Below are 14,415 nucleotides of genomic sequence, written 5' to 3'. Positions count from 1 at the left end.
TCGCGCCAAGGTTCTTTGCACTCTGGGAGGAGGACACAACGGAGTTGTCAACCATGATGGCGAGATCATGGAGCGGGCAGTCCTTCCCCGGGAGGAAGAGCAGCTCCGTCTTGCCGAGGTTCAGCTTGAGGTGGTGATCCGTCATCCACACTGATATGTCTGCCAGACATGCAGAGATGCGATTTGCCACCTGGTTATCAGAAGGGGGAAACGAGAAGATTAATTGTGTGTCGTCTGCGTAGCAATGATAGGAGAGACCATGTGAGGATATGACAGAAACAAGTGACTTGGTGTATAGAGAGAATAGGAGAGGGCCTAGAACTGAGCCCTGGGGGACACCAGTGGTGAGAGCATGTGGTGCGGAGACAGATTCTCGCCACGCCACCTGGTAGGAGCGACCTGTGAGGTAGGACACAATCCAAGAGTGAGCTGCGCCGGAGATGCCCAACTCGGAGAGGGTGGAGAGGAGTATTGATGGTTCACAGTATCAAAGGCAGCAGATAGGTCTAGAAGGATGAGAGCAGAGGAGAGAGAGTTAGCTTTAGCAGTGCGGAGAGCCTCCGTGACACAGAGAAGAGCAGTCTCAGTTGAATGACCAGTCTTGAAACCTGACTGGTTTGGATCAAGAAGGTCATTCTGAGAGAGATAGCAAGAGAGTTGGCTAAAGACGGCACGCTCAAGAGTTTTGGACAGAAAAGAAAGAAGGGATACTGGTCTGTAGTTGTTGACATCGGAGGGATCGAGTGTAAGTTTTTTGAGAAGGGGTGCAACTCTCGCTCTCTTGAAGACGGAAGGGACATAGCCAGTGGTCAAGGATGAGTTGATGAGCGAGGTGAGGTAAGGGAGAAGGTCTCCGGAAATGGTCTGGAGAAGAGAGGAGGGGATAGGGTCAAGCGGGCAGGTTGTTGGGCTGCCGGCCGTCACAAGTCGCAAGATTTCATCTGGAGAGAGAGGGGAGAAAGAAGTCAAAGCATAGGATAGGGCAGTGTGAGCAGGACCAGCGGTGTCATTTGACTTAATAAATGAGGATCGGATGTCGTCAACCTTCTTTTCAAAATGGTTGACGATGTCATCCACAGAGAGGGAGGAGGGAGGGGGAGGAGGAGGAGGATTCAGCAGGGAGGAGAAGGTGGCAAAGAGCTTCCTAGGGTTAGAGGCAGAGGCTTGAAATTTAGAGTGGTAGAAAGTGGCTTTAGCAGCAGAAACAGAGGAAGAAAATGTAGAGAGGAGGGAGTGAAAAGATGACAGGTCGGCAGGGAGTCTAGTTTTCCTCCATTTCCGCTCGGCTGCCCGGAGCTCTGTTCTGTGAGCTCGCAATGAGTCATCAAGCCACGGAGCAAGAGTGGAGGACCGAGCCGGCCGGGAGGATAGGGGACATAGAGAGTCAAAATATGCAGAAAGGGAGGAGAGGAGGGTTGAGGAGGCAGAATCAGGAGATTGGAGGGAGAAGGATTGAGCAGAGGGAAGATATGATAGGATGGAAGAGGAGAGGGTAGCGGGAGAGAGAGAGCGAAGGTCGCGACGACGCATTACCATCTGAGTAGGGGCAGAGTGAGTAGTGTTGGAGGAGAGCGAGAGAGAAAAGGATACAAAGTAGTGGTCGGAGACTTGGAGGGGAGTTGCAATGAGATTAGTAGAAGAACAGCATCTAGTAAAGATGAGGTCAAGCGTATTGCCTGCTGGCTAACCTCGATAGTTTTTCTATATTACACCTTTGTCTTTGATACCAAGACAACTATGTAGCTAGCTAACTTTACACTAATCAAATCGTTCCGTTGAAATGTATTTAGTTGCTACAGTTCTGCTAGCTGGTATAGTTGGCCAGCTAGCAGTGGCTGCGGTGTTGCTACCCACTAGCTAGCTAGCTTTAATGGTCCAGGAAGTGGGTTAGCTAGCTAGCCTCGTGCTTCACCGGGCTCAGCCGAATACACTACAATACTTACCTACAATAACTACCTGGATAAACTACCTACAATACCTAACTACAATACCTACCTACAATCTGAATGCATGGTTTAAGCTTTACTCAACACATATAAAGAAGAAGCCAAGTTTAACTCCCCGCTTAGAGGTACACAACCCCACCCCATACCTCCTGCGAGTAAACTTCTTCTGTCACGCCGCAGGGAAACGTGTCGGCCTCCAAACTCCTCTTCAATCAACTCTTTTATGATAGCCGTCAACTCCCCCTTCCTCCCTAAACTTCAGTCACTTTATGCTCCTACTCACCTCCATGTTCTTCTTGTGTCTACAATCCCACCAGGTCAGACATAGTCAGTAGCCTACTGTTCATTCTAGGTGTTCCTCTGGGGATATAATTGGGAAAAGGCAACTTTTATATTTTGGATATCTTTCTCAGGTATGTCCTGGTGTTTTCCTTTGTACCCTTACAAAAAAGATTGCAGTTTTGAAACTGCAGTAAAAGTGCAGTAACTGCATTCTTGAATGTTTTGGAAAATGTTTTGCTTGTACATAATATTTAGAGAATCAAAGACAAATTGTAGACATAGGAATGGGCCGGACAAACAAGCCAATGGCAACAAGACCAGAAATAGGCAATAACCCAGTAACACCTGACCCCCATCCATTGGTTGTGGGAGCAGTGAAATGTGTACTCCCCAGAAAGACTGCTTTACAGTTGACTAAAGGTTGTGAAATAACCACAAACAACATCAATGCAAAAAATAAAATAATAATAATAATAATAATAATAATGTATCCTCGGTCCCGCAATCCTGCGCCAGTTCTACGAACTGTATCGCCAGTGCGCGTGCACAGCCCAGTGCGTCCTGTGCCAGCACCCCGCACGTGTAGTGCGAAAGTGGGCAGCCAGCCAGGACGGGTTGTGCCAGCTCTCCGCTCTAGACCTCCAGTCCGCCTCCACAGTCCGGCCCGGCCTGTTCCTGCTCCTCGCACCAAGCCAGTGGTGCGCGTCGCCAGCCCGGCCCAGCCTGTTCCTGCTCCTCGCACCAAGCCAGTGGTGCGCGTCGCCAGCCCGGCCCGGCCTGTTCCTGCTCCTCGCACCAAGCCAGTGGTGCGCGTCGCCAGCCCGGCCCGGCCTGTTCCTGCTCCTCGCACTAAGCCAGCGGTGCGCGTCGCCAGTCCGGCCCGGCCTGTTCCTGCTCATCGCACCAAGCCAGCGGTGCGCGTCGCCAGTCCGGCCCCGCCCGTTCCTGCCCCTCGCATCATGCTGCGCCTTGGTCTATCCTGTCATTCAACGAACGTGACAAAGACCTCTGCAATGGAACCAAACTGCCTGTCATCCTTAGTATGATCAAGAGAAATCTTTAAACATGGACACATCACCGTCTTTTAACAATAGATGAAAATTGTACATGTTAATGAGGTTTTGATAAATTTCAAGACAAAATATCCAAGATCATCGTATCCTCATTTAAAGGTTTATTACTATATTTTCAGTATATACACTCACTAATTGTAAGTCGCTCTGGATAAGAGCGTCTTCTAAATGACTAAAATGTAAATGTAAAATTGTAAATATCTCTCCTGCTTTGGATTGACGGCCACAATTTATAACATGAGCTTAATTAAAAACAGAAAAACTGAATATAAAATAACAGTTGACCAAATGAAGGCAGTGTTTGGAGTATGGTACGCAGTCTTGTAACTGCCAGTGCAAATAAGCCACATGTTTTGAGAGTCAAATAATAAAATTGATTGGACAGCTGATAAAAATACTATTTTTTGTCTCTGTGCAAAACATGAGACCAATGTGAAAAGATATTGAAGATGTGATGATTTTGTTGCCCTGAACATCTTCAGTGATAATGTAACAATCATCAATAAGATTGTGCGCAGCATTTCTCAGTTAAAGTGCTTAAGGCAAAATGCAAATGCTAAGAGCCCTGAGGAACACCGCTTTTAGACGTTCATTTGCAAAATGCCGAACATTCTTAGAGAATAACAATAAATACAGTTGAAGTCGGAACTTTACATACACCTTAGCTAAATACATTTAAACTCAGTTTTTCACAATTCCTGACATTTAATCCTAGTAAAATTCCCTGTTTTAGGTCAGTTAGGATCACCACTTTATTTTAAGAATGTGAAATGTCAGGATACTAGTAGAGAGAATGATTTATTTCAGATTTGATTTCTTTCATCACATTCCCAGTGGGTCAGAAGTTTACATACACTCAATTAGTATTTGGTAGCATTGCCTTTAAATTGTTTAACTTGGGTCAAACGTTTCGGGTAGCATTCCACAAGCTTCCCACAATAAGTTGGGTGAATTTTGGCCCATTCCTCCTGACAGAGCTGGTGTAACTGAGTCAGGTTTGTAGGCCTCCTTGCTCACACACGCTTTTTCAGTTCTGCCCACACATTTTCTATAGGATTGAGGTCAGGGCTTTGTGATGGCCACTCCAATACCTTGACTTTGTTGTCCTTAAGCCATTTTGCCACAACTTTGGAAGTATGCTTAGGGTCATTGTCCATTTGGAAGACCCATTTGCGACCAAGCTTTAACTTCCTGACTGACGTCTTGAGATGTTGCTTCAATATATCCACATAATTTTCCTTCCTCATGATGCCATCTATTTTGTGAAGTGCACCAGTCCCTCCTGCAGCGAAGCACCCCCACAGCATGATGCTGCCACCCCTGTGCTTCACGGTAGGAGAGAGAGAGAGAGTTTGTTGTTTTTGATTACCCGTGTATCCGACCTGTGCCTTGTTGTTTGACTCCCCGTATTGCTTAATCCTCTGCTTGTCTACCCCAGTGATTACCGTTCTCTGATCCTGTGCCTGTGCCCTCGACTACGACTAAGCCCGCTCCCTTGGTACCTCTGCCTGTCTATGCCTGGCCCGGTTTTGACCACAGCCCGCCCGACCACGATTAAGCTATTCCCTTGTCTGTCCTCTAATAAAGCATCGCTATTCTGCGATTGGATCTTACCACTCTGTCCGAGTATTCATTACAAGTATTTCCACTTTCACTGCCTCTTTTGTCATTAAAAGTAATTTCTCACAATATCCCAAGACATTCGGCCAGAGATTACACCTTGCTCAATAATACATTATTCCTATTACTTTTTATTTTCACAGTCACTAAGCATATGAATGATGTCATAAAACAACAGGAAGAAAAGGTGCAAACATGTTTGGTATATCAAACTGGGCTTACTATTACCTGTGATAACTGAGAAATGCTTCTCCTTAGGTGATCACGGTGTCTCCAGTAAGCATGCGAAACGTGGAGGTCCCGTTCACCCCCAGCAGCCCAAAGCACTGACAGGGGGAGGCAGAGAAAACAACACTCACAGTCACACCTACCTAATACATGCATAGTGTGATACTCGTTAAGTGCTCTAAAGAGTCAACAGTAGTTTTGTGGCTGACAGAAACACTGCTCTATTTCTCACCTCTCCACAAGGGATTCCCAAACACAGACAATCCACTGCTGGCTTCTTGCCAGCTTTGTACACCTGCACAAACAGGGTAATCTGTTTAACACCTTGAAAGACCAACCAAAACGTTGCAAAAACGTATAATAGCACAACTCATTCATAAATCCATAGGGTGTTTTACTTGCCTTGCTCAGGTCCATCATGGCTGCGTTGAGATAATGACTTCTCAATGACCCAAGCCCAACTCAGTTAATCCCTACCATTGTGTCGCTGAGTCATCATAATGCTTTAGCAAATGTACATTATACCAGCGGCATTGGAAGGGAAAGGGAAAGGGGGATACCTAGTCAGTTGTACAACTGAATGCATTCAACTGAAATGTGGGTGGAACTACAGATTTGTACCTTGTCAGCTCGGGGATTCGATCCAGCAACCTTTCGGTTACTGTCCCAAAGCTCCATTGGTAGACACAATGTAAGTAACCTAATTTTTGTCCCTCTAACTGCCCTGAATGCCTCTGCTGATCCTACAGCTATTGTCTGCAATCAATGTGCCTATGAACCAGATTTATGCTGTTAGCACTGAGGCGGTGTACCCTAGTAGGAAGTCCACTGTGTGCAGCTCACCCTGCACTAACATAAATAACATGAGAATATCTACTTCTGCTAAGCTTCCCAGTAAAGAAATGAAAACAAGCAAGCATCCCAGAAAAGTGCTCAAAATAGCCCACATTAACATATGTAGCTTAAGAAACAAGGTTCATGAAATTAATAACTTGCTAGTAACAAATGACATTCATATTCTATCTCTCAAACTCACTTAGACAATACCTTTGATACAGTGGTAGCAATACAAGGTTATAACACTTACAGAAAATACAAATGCCAGTGGTGGAGGTGTTGGTGTTTATATTCAGAACCACATTCCTGTAAAGATTAGAGAGGATCTCATGTTAAATACTATTGAAGTAATATGGCTACAGGTTCATCTGCCTCACCTAAAGCCCATTATTGTGGGAAGCTGCTATAGACCACTAAGTGCTAACAGTCAGTATCTGGATAACATGTGTGAAATGCTTGATAATATATGTGATATCATCAGAGGTATATTTTCTGTGGATGTACACAGAGAGCAAACATTAATAATATGCATGTCAATCACTTCTGGCTCAAAGTAGAGGAGAGATTTACTTAATCGCTACTTGTATTTGTGAGAGGTATTGACATGTTGAAAGCACCGAGCTGTCTGTTTAAATGACTAGCACACAGCTCAGACACCGATGCATACCCCACAAGACATGCCACCAGAGGTCTCTTCACAGTCCCCAAGTCCAGAACAGACTATGGGAGGCGCACTGTAATACATAGAGCCATGCCTACATGGAACTCTATTCCACATCAGGTAACTGTAGAATCAGATTTTAAAAAACAGATAAAAATACACCTTATGGAACAGCGGGGACTGTGGAGCTACACAAACACATGCATACACACACGATAACATACGCACTATACACACACGTACACATGGATTTTGTGTTGTAGATATGTGGTAGTGGAGTATGGGCCTGAGGGCACACAGTGTGTTGTGAAGTCTGTAATAAATGTATTGTAATGTTTTTAAAATTGTATAACTGCCTTAATTTTCCCGGACCCCAGGAAGAGTAGCTGCTGCCTTGGCAGCAGCTAATGGGGATCCATAATAAATTCAAATACAAATGGTGAGTGTATCCGCCTGGGCTTTCACAATCTTCACCATCTCTCTCCCTGGCGATGTCTTCATCCTCTGGACCAAGAGGGGGCAGCTCAGGCTCAGAGCAGGACCTGAAAGGAAAGATGTATGAGCAATATGACCTGACTTGAATTGAGCCTATAAAAATAGAATGAGAATCTAAGTCTATGACTGGGCCGGAGATGTCACTGATTTGACACTATGGAGTAAGTACACCAAAAAAGCCTTAAGGTGGGTCCCTGTCCAAATAAATGCTTCGGAACCATTGCGCTACCGGTAAGTGACTAAGGGACAATAAGCTTGAGTGTAAAGCACAGGAGTTGAGAGAGGATATCGATATAAAAAATAGATTATGATGTCATTGAGTTTGAATGTCTGAACAAGAGTATTATCATACCCAGTCTCTGAAAAGCATCTGACGTAGCCTGGTTCTTGGCCATGTCGTTGAGGCCTCGGCCCGGACAGAAGTGGGGGAAGATCACGAAGACTTCCTTCAATATCTTGTTGACATCGTTCAAGTGCTGAAAAGCAGAAAGACAAGTTCACCTCTGAATACCATAGAACATTCACATTCACTCTCTGATTTGTTTATCAGATACTGTTATCACTGGCATCAATTTTGCAATTGCAGTGGTGCAAGCAAGTTGAGAAATACACTCAAAGGAGTACACTGTTGTCCCATGTAACCAGATAGCCACAGCGGACCTAGTGTTGGATGTAAATATATCAGGAGTGTCCCTAGGACTAATCAGTAGCCCTGATAAAATATAGTTAAAAAAAATAGTGAAAAAATAGTGAACTCCAAGACCCACCTGATCTACGAACAGCTCCAAGACAAAGGTGGCAATGCTGCCGTTGATCCCGATGAAGAGGTTGATTGAGGTAAGGACAACATAGGCAGTGCTGGGGACACTGAACAAGAAGGAGGCTGGATACATGAGAGGAGTGATAGACCAGCTGAAATGGAGGAAAGAGAAATTCTAATCAGTATCAAGGAATCTGTTTTGTAATGCACCATGAACTTTGCTAAGAACAACTCTGCGTAACATTCATTAAAGAAGGAGACCTCAGCTATTGAATTGCAAAAAACATTGATATCACCACTCAAGCAAACATACTGTCGTTGAGCTAGTTGTTTTAAAAGATAATTCATCATTTTCAAATTTGTTATTTACTGAATGTAATGTAATGAAGTGCACATACAACATAATTAGTTATGAGTTCAATGAGAACAGCCGACTAGGTGGAAAATCTGTCGATGTGCCCTTAAGCAAGGCACTTAACCCTAATTGCTCCTGTAAGTCGCTCTGGATAAGAGCGTCTGCTAAATGACTAAAATGTAATGTAAATGTAACAAAGCCACCCGTTTCTATGGCCCTTACCCATAAAGCAAGAGCAACAGGACCAGAGCAGGGAGGTTGGTTTCAGACACGTAGGACTGTTGCTGGAAGCAAATAAAGATGAGGACCACCATGGTGGCTGCAGAGTTCAACTGGGAGGAAATAGAAGGCCAGTTATGTACAATTCAGTAGAGATGAGAGCTAAAGAATAAAGACTTATCCCCTGGAGTTATGTACCTCTGAATTATACAGACACAAGGATTGAAAGGAGACTTTTTAATGTCAACATTGTCAGGCTTCTGAAACGTAGACAATAAATGTCTACTTTCATTCCCGTTGTGTCTCTTTTATCCGTTATGAATAATATAAAGTTTATATTTGAGCCAAAACTCAAGGTAATTAGTGACTAAGGCTCTGGAATGTACCTTTCTCATTAGCCTATCCGGATAGTGAGATACTAACCATGTCCCAGTGAAGTTAGCCAGCCAGTAAAGAATGTGACTGACACCACTGACAAACTGAAGGAGCTTGGCTTTGCTGACCCTCTCGTCAATGAGAAACAGCACAAAGCTGGCCGGCACAAAGGACATGGCGAAGATCACGCAGATGGACACCAGCACATCTACTGAGGTGGTCATCCTGAAAACAGAGAGACAATGAGTATGGTAAGATAAAAAGTATTAGTCACTTTTAAACCAGTGTGGTATCATGATATCCTATCCATCACAGTTTCATACACTCTTAGAAAAAAAGGTGCTATCTAGAACCTAAAACGGTTCTTGGCTGTCCCCATAGGAGAACCCTTTGAACAGGGGCGGCCTGTTCAATAGGGCGATATGGGCGACGCACTGCCAAACGGGAAAAGGAAGGGATTTTTTTTCTAATCAATTATATCACGGCAACAGTAGTTATCAGTGTTGTAATCTATACGTCTGATCTGCCACAGTGCCACACTGCCACTAAATGTCGAATCAGGCTAAAGTCGTGCTTCAAATGGCTCCCCCCCCTTTTGGGGCGATTTCAGTCAGGTTGAAAATCGCCCAGAAGTCTCTCATAGCCTCTAATGTAAAATCTATTTTTTTCAAATTTCAGAGCCTTCAATACAATCTCTATGGGTGTCTGAGGGCTTGCACTTACGCGCTTTCGTCATACGTAACGTAACGTAACCATGAACGTAACTGAGAAAAGAGCGGATTGTGTCTTTGAAAGAAGTTCCTTTTTGTCGGCGAACAAATGAAGATAAATTGGCAACGAAACAATTAGGACCTCCCAGACCAAATTTAATAATTCAACAGGTTTCTACTAAAGGCGGAAAGTCCTACACCCGAGGATTTTCCAAAAATTGGTACGAACGGAAAAATAACATTGCCACTCAACTTGATGAGGGATACAGGCTAGCTGTCCGCCGCCACAACGATGAGGTTAGTGTTGATAATCACAAGTTTACTGGAGAACTGAGACCAAGTAGAGACTTTGGACAGGGTGGATATGGTATAATAAAGGCAGTTTATTCAGAGGTAAAGATATCTGGAATCGCGTGCACGGACCCGTTCGTCAAACTCTTAGGGAGCTATAAATTAAGCCCCATTACTTACCATATCAGATAAGAGAAATTGCTGCAGCTACATATATTTTACATCCTGGCCCTACATAGTTCACTATTTGCATCACTTACCAAAATATTACATGTGGTCATATATGCTTGGAAAGTGGAGATGCCATAGAACGTCAAAAAAGTAAACATTGCTGGAGACACATTGCCGTTTTGGAGAAGACATCGCGTTTGCTAGCGAAGAGATTTGTTGTGGCAAATGAACTTGGGCTGGGAATTGCCAGGAACCTCACGATAAGATATATGCATCAGCATTGCGAGTCTCATGATTCTATACGTATTGCGATTCGATACTGTGATTTTATTGCGCACCATATGTCTGTTGCAGAGGGATCAGAAAGCCATGAGAACGAGTTTTGATCAGTCATGGAAATAAAAGTGCTGAAAACAAATTGGCTCCCAATGTGAAAAGATTGAGAACAAGCTATGAAGGAACAATAATGGTGTTTTGGTGCAGGTACAGCCAACTAGCGCTAAAATATTGCGATATTGTCAATACAGTATATATCGTAAAGTATCACTATGTAACTCGATTTCTTTCACCCCAATCCCTCAAATTAACGGTAAATAACTGAATTGTTTGCCCCACATTTAGCTAAGATGATTAGCTAGCCAGCTAAAATGTTTTATTTAGTTAGCAGTCGCATCTACAATAGTTTACTGTCAATAACATGTCTCCAAAAATGACGTGGTGTCTCCAATTGTGTTGACATTTTACAATTGCGATGCGCATCCATGAGTATCCACTTTCTGTAGCTCAGCTGGTAGAGCATGGCGCTTGTAACGCCAAGGTAGTGGGTTCGATCCCCGGGACCACCCATACACAAAAATGTATGCACGCATGACTGTAAGTCGCTTTGGATAAAAGCGTCTGCTAAATGGCATATTATTATTATTATTATTATTATCTGAAGAGAGCCCCGAAACATTGTGTGCAGACATTTTATGCAATAAATGAAGTAGGTTGAATCTAGTAGTTCTGATCTTCTGATTGGTCCTGATGAGTTGGGCGAGGTCCCCTCCAGGCTACTGTCACTGTTGCATTGGCTCTGAGTCGGGTTCTCTGTCTTCAAATGTTCAGCCTAAGAGAGGGGATTTTTGTGTGTGTGTGTGTGTGTGTGTGTTTAACAGTGATGATGTGTGTGTGTGTGTGTGTGTGTGTGTGTGTGTGTGTGTGTTTAACAGTGATGATGTGTGTGTGTGTGTGTTTGTGTGTGTGTGTGTGTGTGTCCTCAGAGCAAGAACTCGTGAGTTGGAAGAACTGAGAGGCCTATGGCGTGGGTGTTGTCCTTGGCCACCTGCTGACAAGGCTGACAAGATAGGACCCTTTTGTCCATTGTTATTGGATAGGAACAGAACTTATAACCAGCTCCTGACCTAAATAGATCTTAGCACAACATTTTACTCAACATATCATATTCCATATTCACTATAACAAATATATTTACTACGACATTAGCAAGAACCGCCACATCCTCAGCCGGCTAATCCAGTGTGTGAAGTTTTGCGGAGTGTTTGAGTTAGCTTTGCGAGGCAAAGATGAAACTGAGGGCTCCACCAACCCTGGTAAGCCAACACTTTTGAGATCAGTCAATAAATGCTTCTGGTATTGACTTATATGCTGCCCCTGTCTTCATGTTGTTGCTGGACATATCTTTTTTTAAATGTGTGTAGGTCACCTAAATCATCAGAAAAATTGCCCCCCCTGAGAATTTTTTCAGGAGCCGCCACTGTAGCCAAGCTAATGGTTGTTTTTACAGATTTTACAGGTATTTGCGATAAGTATGAAAAGTGTCTTCAATAATGACGTGATGTCAACACACAGCTAGCAGAATGTCACTAAGTGACTTTGGGTGTGAGACCCCCCCGAGCCGCTGACGTCACTGCCCAGTCCTGTGTCGTCACTCATGGAGGAGTCGCTGTCCTGCAATACAGAGGGAGAGCCAATCAGCGAAGGGGTCAGAGTTCAGAGATAAAGGTCATGACTTCTAGCATCTCACAGCATACACAGCCCTATGGATATAGTCTACAATAACTCCCTCTCCTCATCTACTCTCCTCTCAAAGGGAAAAGAGGCAAGGAGAGACACTTTCAACTATTAAGATAGACTGCTTAAAATAGTCTTCAGGGCTCATATTCAAAGTGTTAGAATTAGTTGTGTATTTTAGATCATAATTATATGGACGGGGGGACCTAATCCTAGATCAGCACTCCTATTCTAAGACGCTTTGTGAATACGGCCCCAGCACACTATGTATTCCTTCAAAATTCAATTCAGTTTGCAGGGATATACAATCTCTCACTCACCTTTGAGGTAGGGGGGAGTTTGGCAGCGCTGGCACTACTGGTGGTTTGAGTATCTAGTACCTCCTTCTTGACCACGGTGAGGTAGTAGGCCGTCCCCAGCTTGGCCTTGAGGAAGAGAGGGGAGCCGCCGAAGCACAGCTTTCCCTGGGAGATGATGGCGATGCGGTCTCCTAGAAGGTCAGCCTCATCCATGTAGTGAGTGGAGAGGATGATGGTGTGATCTGATGGAGAGAGAGAGAGACGAGAAAAAGAGAGAAAATATCAATTTAATTAAATTTCACCTGACTTGACATGAACTGAAATGGTATACACTGAAATGGTATATTCAGGTCGGTGTATTTGGCTAAGGTGTATGTAAACTTCCGACTTCACTGTAAGTAACGTACAGAACAAAACAATCTACTCGGTAAACACAACTTAATGAAAGGGATATTGGTGAGGGATAATGGATATGGATATGTATGGTTATATTGTATGTATGTTATGTAAATAAGTGCATAAACAAAAGCTGGAACCACAGCCATAGACTGACATTGAAGATAACACACACACATGCACACATGCCAATGAGGACTATTTCAGTGGTAGAACAGTTAACTAAACCAATTGCCAGTTAATGAACAGTTAATGAACCTAATCAAGGTCTTGACAAGCTCTCCAGGACCAGGGTTGGTGACCCGTGATCTATAAGGGGTGAATCCTGACTTCCACTTAAGTCACATTTTCACTAAATCTCCCATTGACATCAATGAATGACTAAGTGAAAATTCAACTAAAGTGGAAGTTAGGATTTGGCCCTAAGTGAGTAGGAGAGGTAGCTACCTGGGTGACTTGAGCCAGAGTGGTGATGGTGTTGTTCAGGTCGGTGTACACATCCAGCCAGGTAGAGGGCGCTCCTTCTTTCCTGGGTTTGTTGGGCGTGGACAGGAAGCTGCAATGTGCTTGGCCGTCCAGGAAGTCTCCTCCAGCTGCAGACGGACCAACACGGACACCTCTGGCTGTCTAAGCAGATCCTGTCACACAGACGAAGTGAGATGGTTGGCCAAAGATGCCAAATGGGGAGGATTTCAATGGCGAAGGCCAGACTAGAAATAGGAACACTCACCAGGGAGGCTCTAATTCCTGGATATCATGGACTACTTGGCACTTAAGCAATGTATACAGCAGGCTCTTCGTAAACACAACATACAATAGTAATAGTGAACATGTTACGTATGCAAAAAACTGCACTTTGGTTGCTAGGGCCACATAGTATCCACGGGGACAATTTCTTAATCAAGACCGTTCCAGGTTTGTTGGCATATTTAATCTCTGCAGAACCTGCAGCAGCTGTATCTACACACTACTCTCCATGTAGGTCTTGATTGTCACGGATTCTGCCGAGACTGCCCTTCCTTCTGGCTCGGGCAGGCTTCGGCGTTCGTCGTCACCGGAGTACTAGCTGCTGCCACTCTATGTTAGATGTTTCTATGTTCACTTGATTGTTGTCTGTTGTTGCGCACCTGTTCCCCATTATGTTAGTTTGTCTGCCTATTTAACCTGTACACGTCCACTGTTTGGTGTGCGTGTTTATTGTATGTACGAGTGTCATTAGTGTGAGCGGGTTTTGCTCCTCCTTTGTTGTTTTGGAGGATTTTCCTTGTATTTCTTTACTACTCAGTAAAGTGGTTCTTCATCTCATTCTGTGTCCTGCGCTTGACTCTGGCCTACCGCATTCCACCGACATTCGTGACATTGATACGAGGTCCCACCTCCATCCAGGCACCATTGAGCTCCTCTAGGATCTGCAGGTCCTGGAAGGTCTTGTTCACCTATGAGTGATAGAGGGTATGAGGAAAGACGGGTATAGAAGCCTGTAACAGAATAAAACTTGAAATGGGTCATTGCAAAAGTGTTTAATGACATGTAGAGATGCCTTTATATTAGTTAAACTAAGAGGTAGAAGAGTAAGTAAACAGAACTTAATTGAAATAAATTGTTACAAGCAAAGAAGTAGAAAAGAGAAAAATATACAACAAGAAATACAGAAGGAATGGAATGAGTGCAAAAAGAAAATGGA

This window comes from Coregonus lavaretus (genome assembly GCF_964263955.1).
Source record: "Coregonus lavaretus genome assembly, chromosome: 6".
Taxonomy (NCBI): Eukaryota; Metazoa; Chordata; class Actinopteri; order Salmoniformes; family Salmonidae; genus Coregonus; species Coregonus lavaretus.
Note: the sequence above shows the minus strand (reverse complement) of the source record.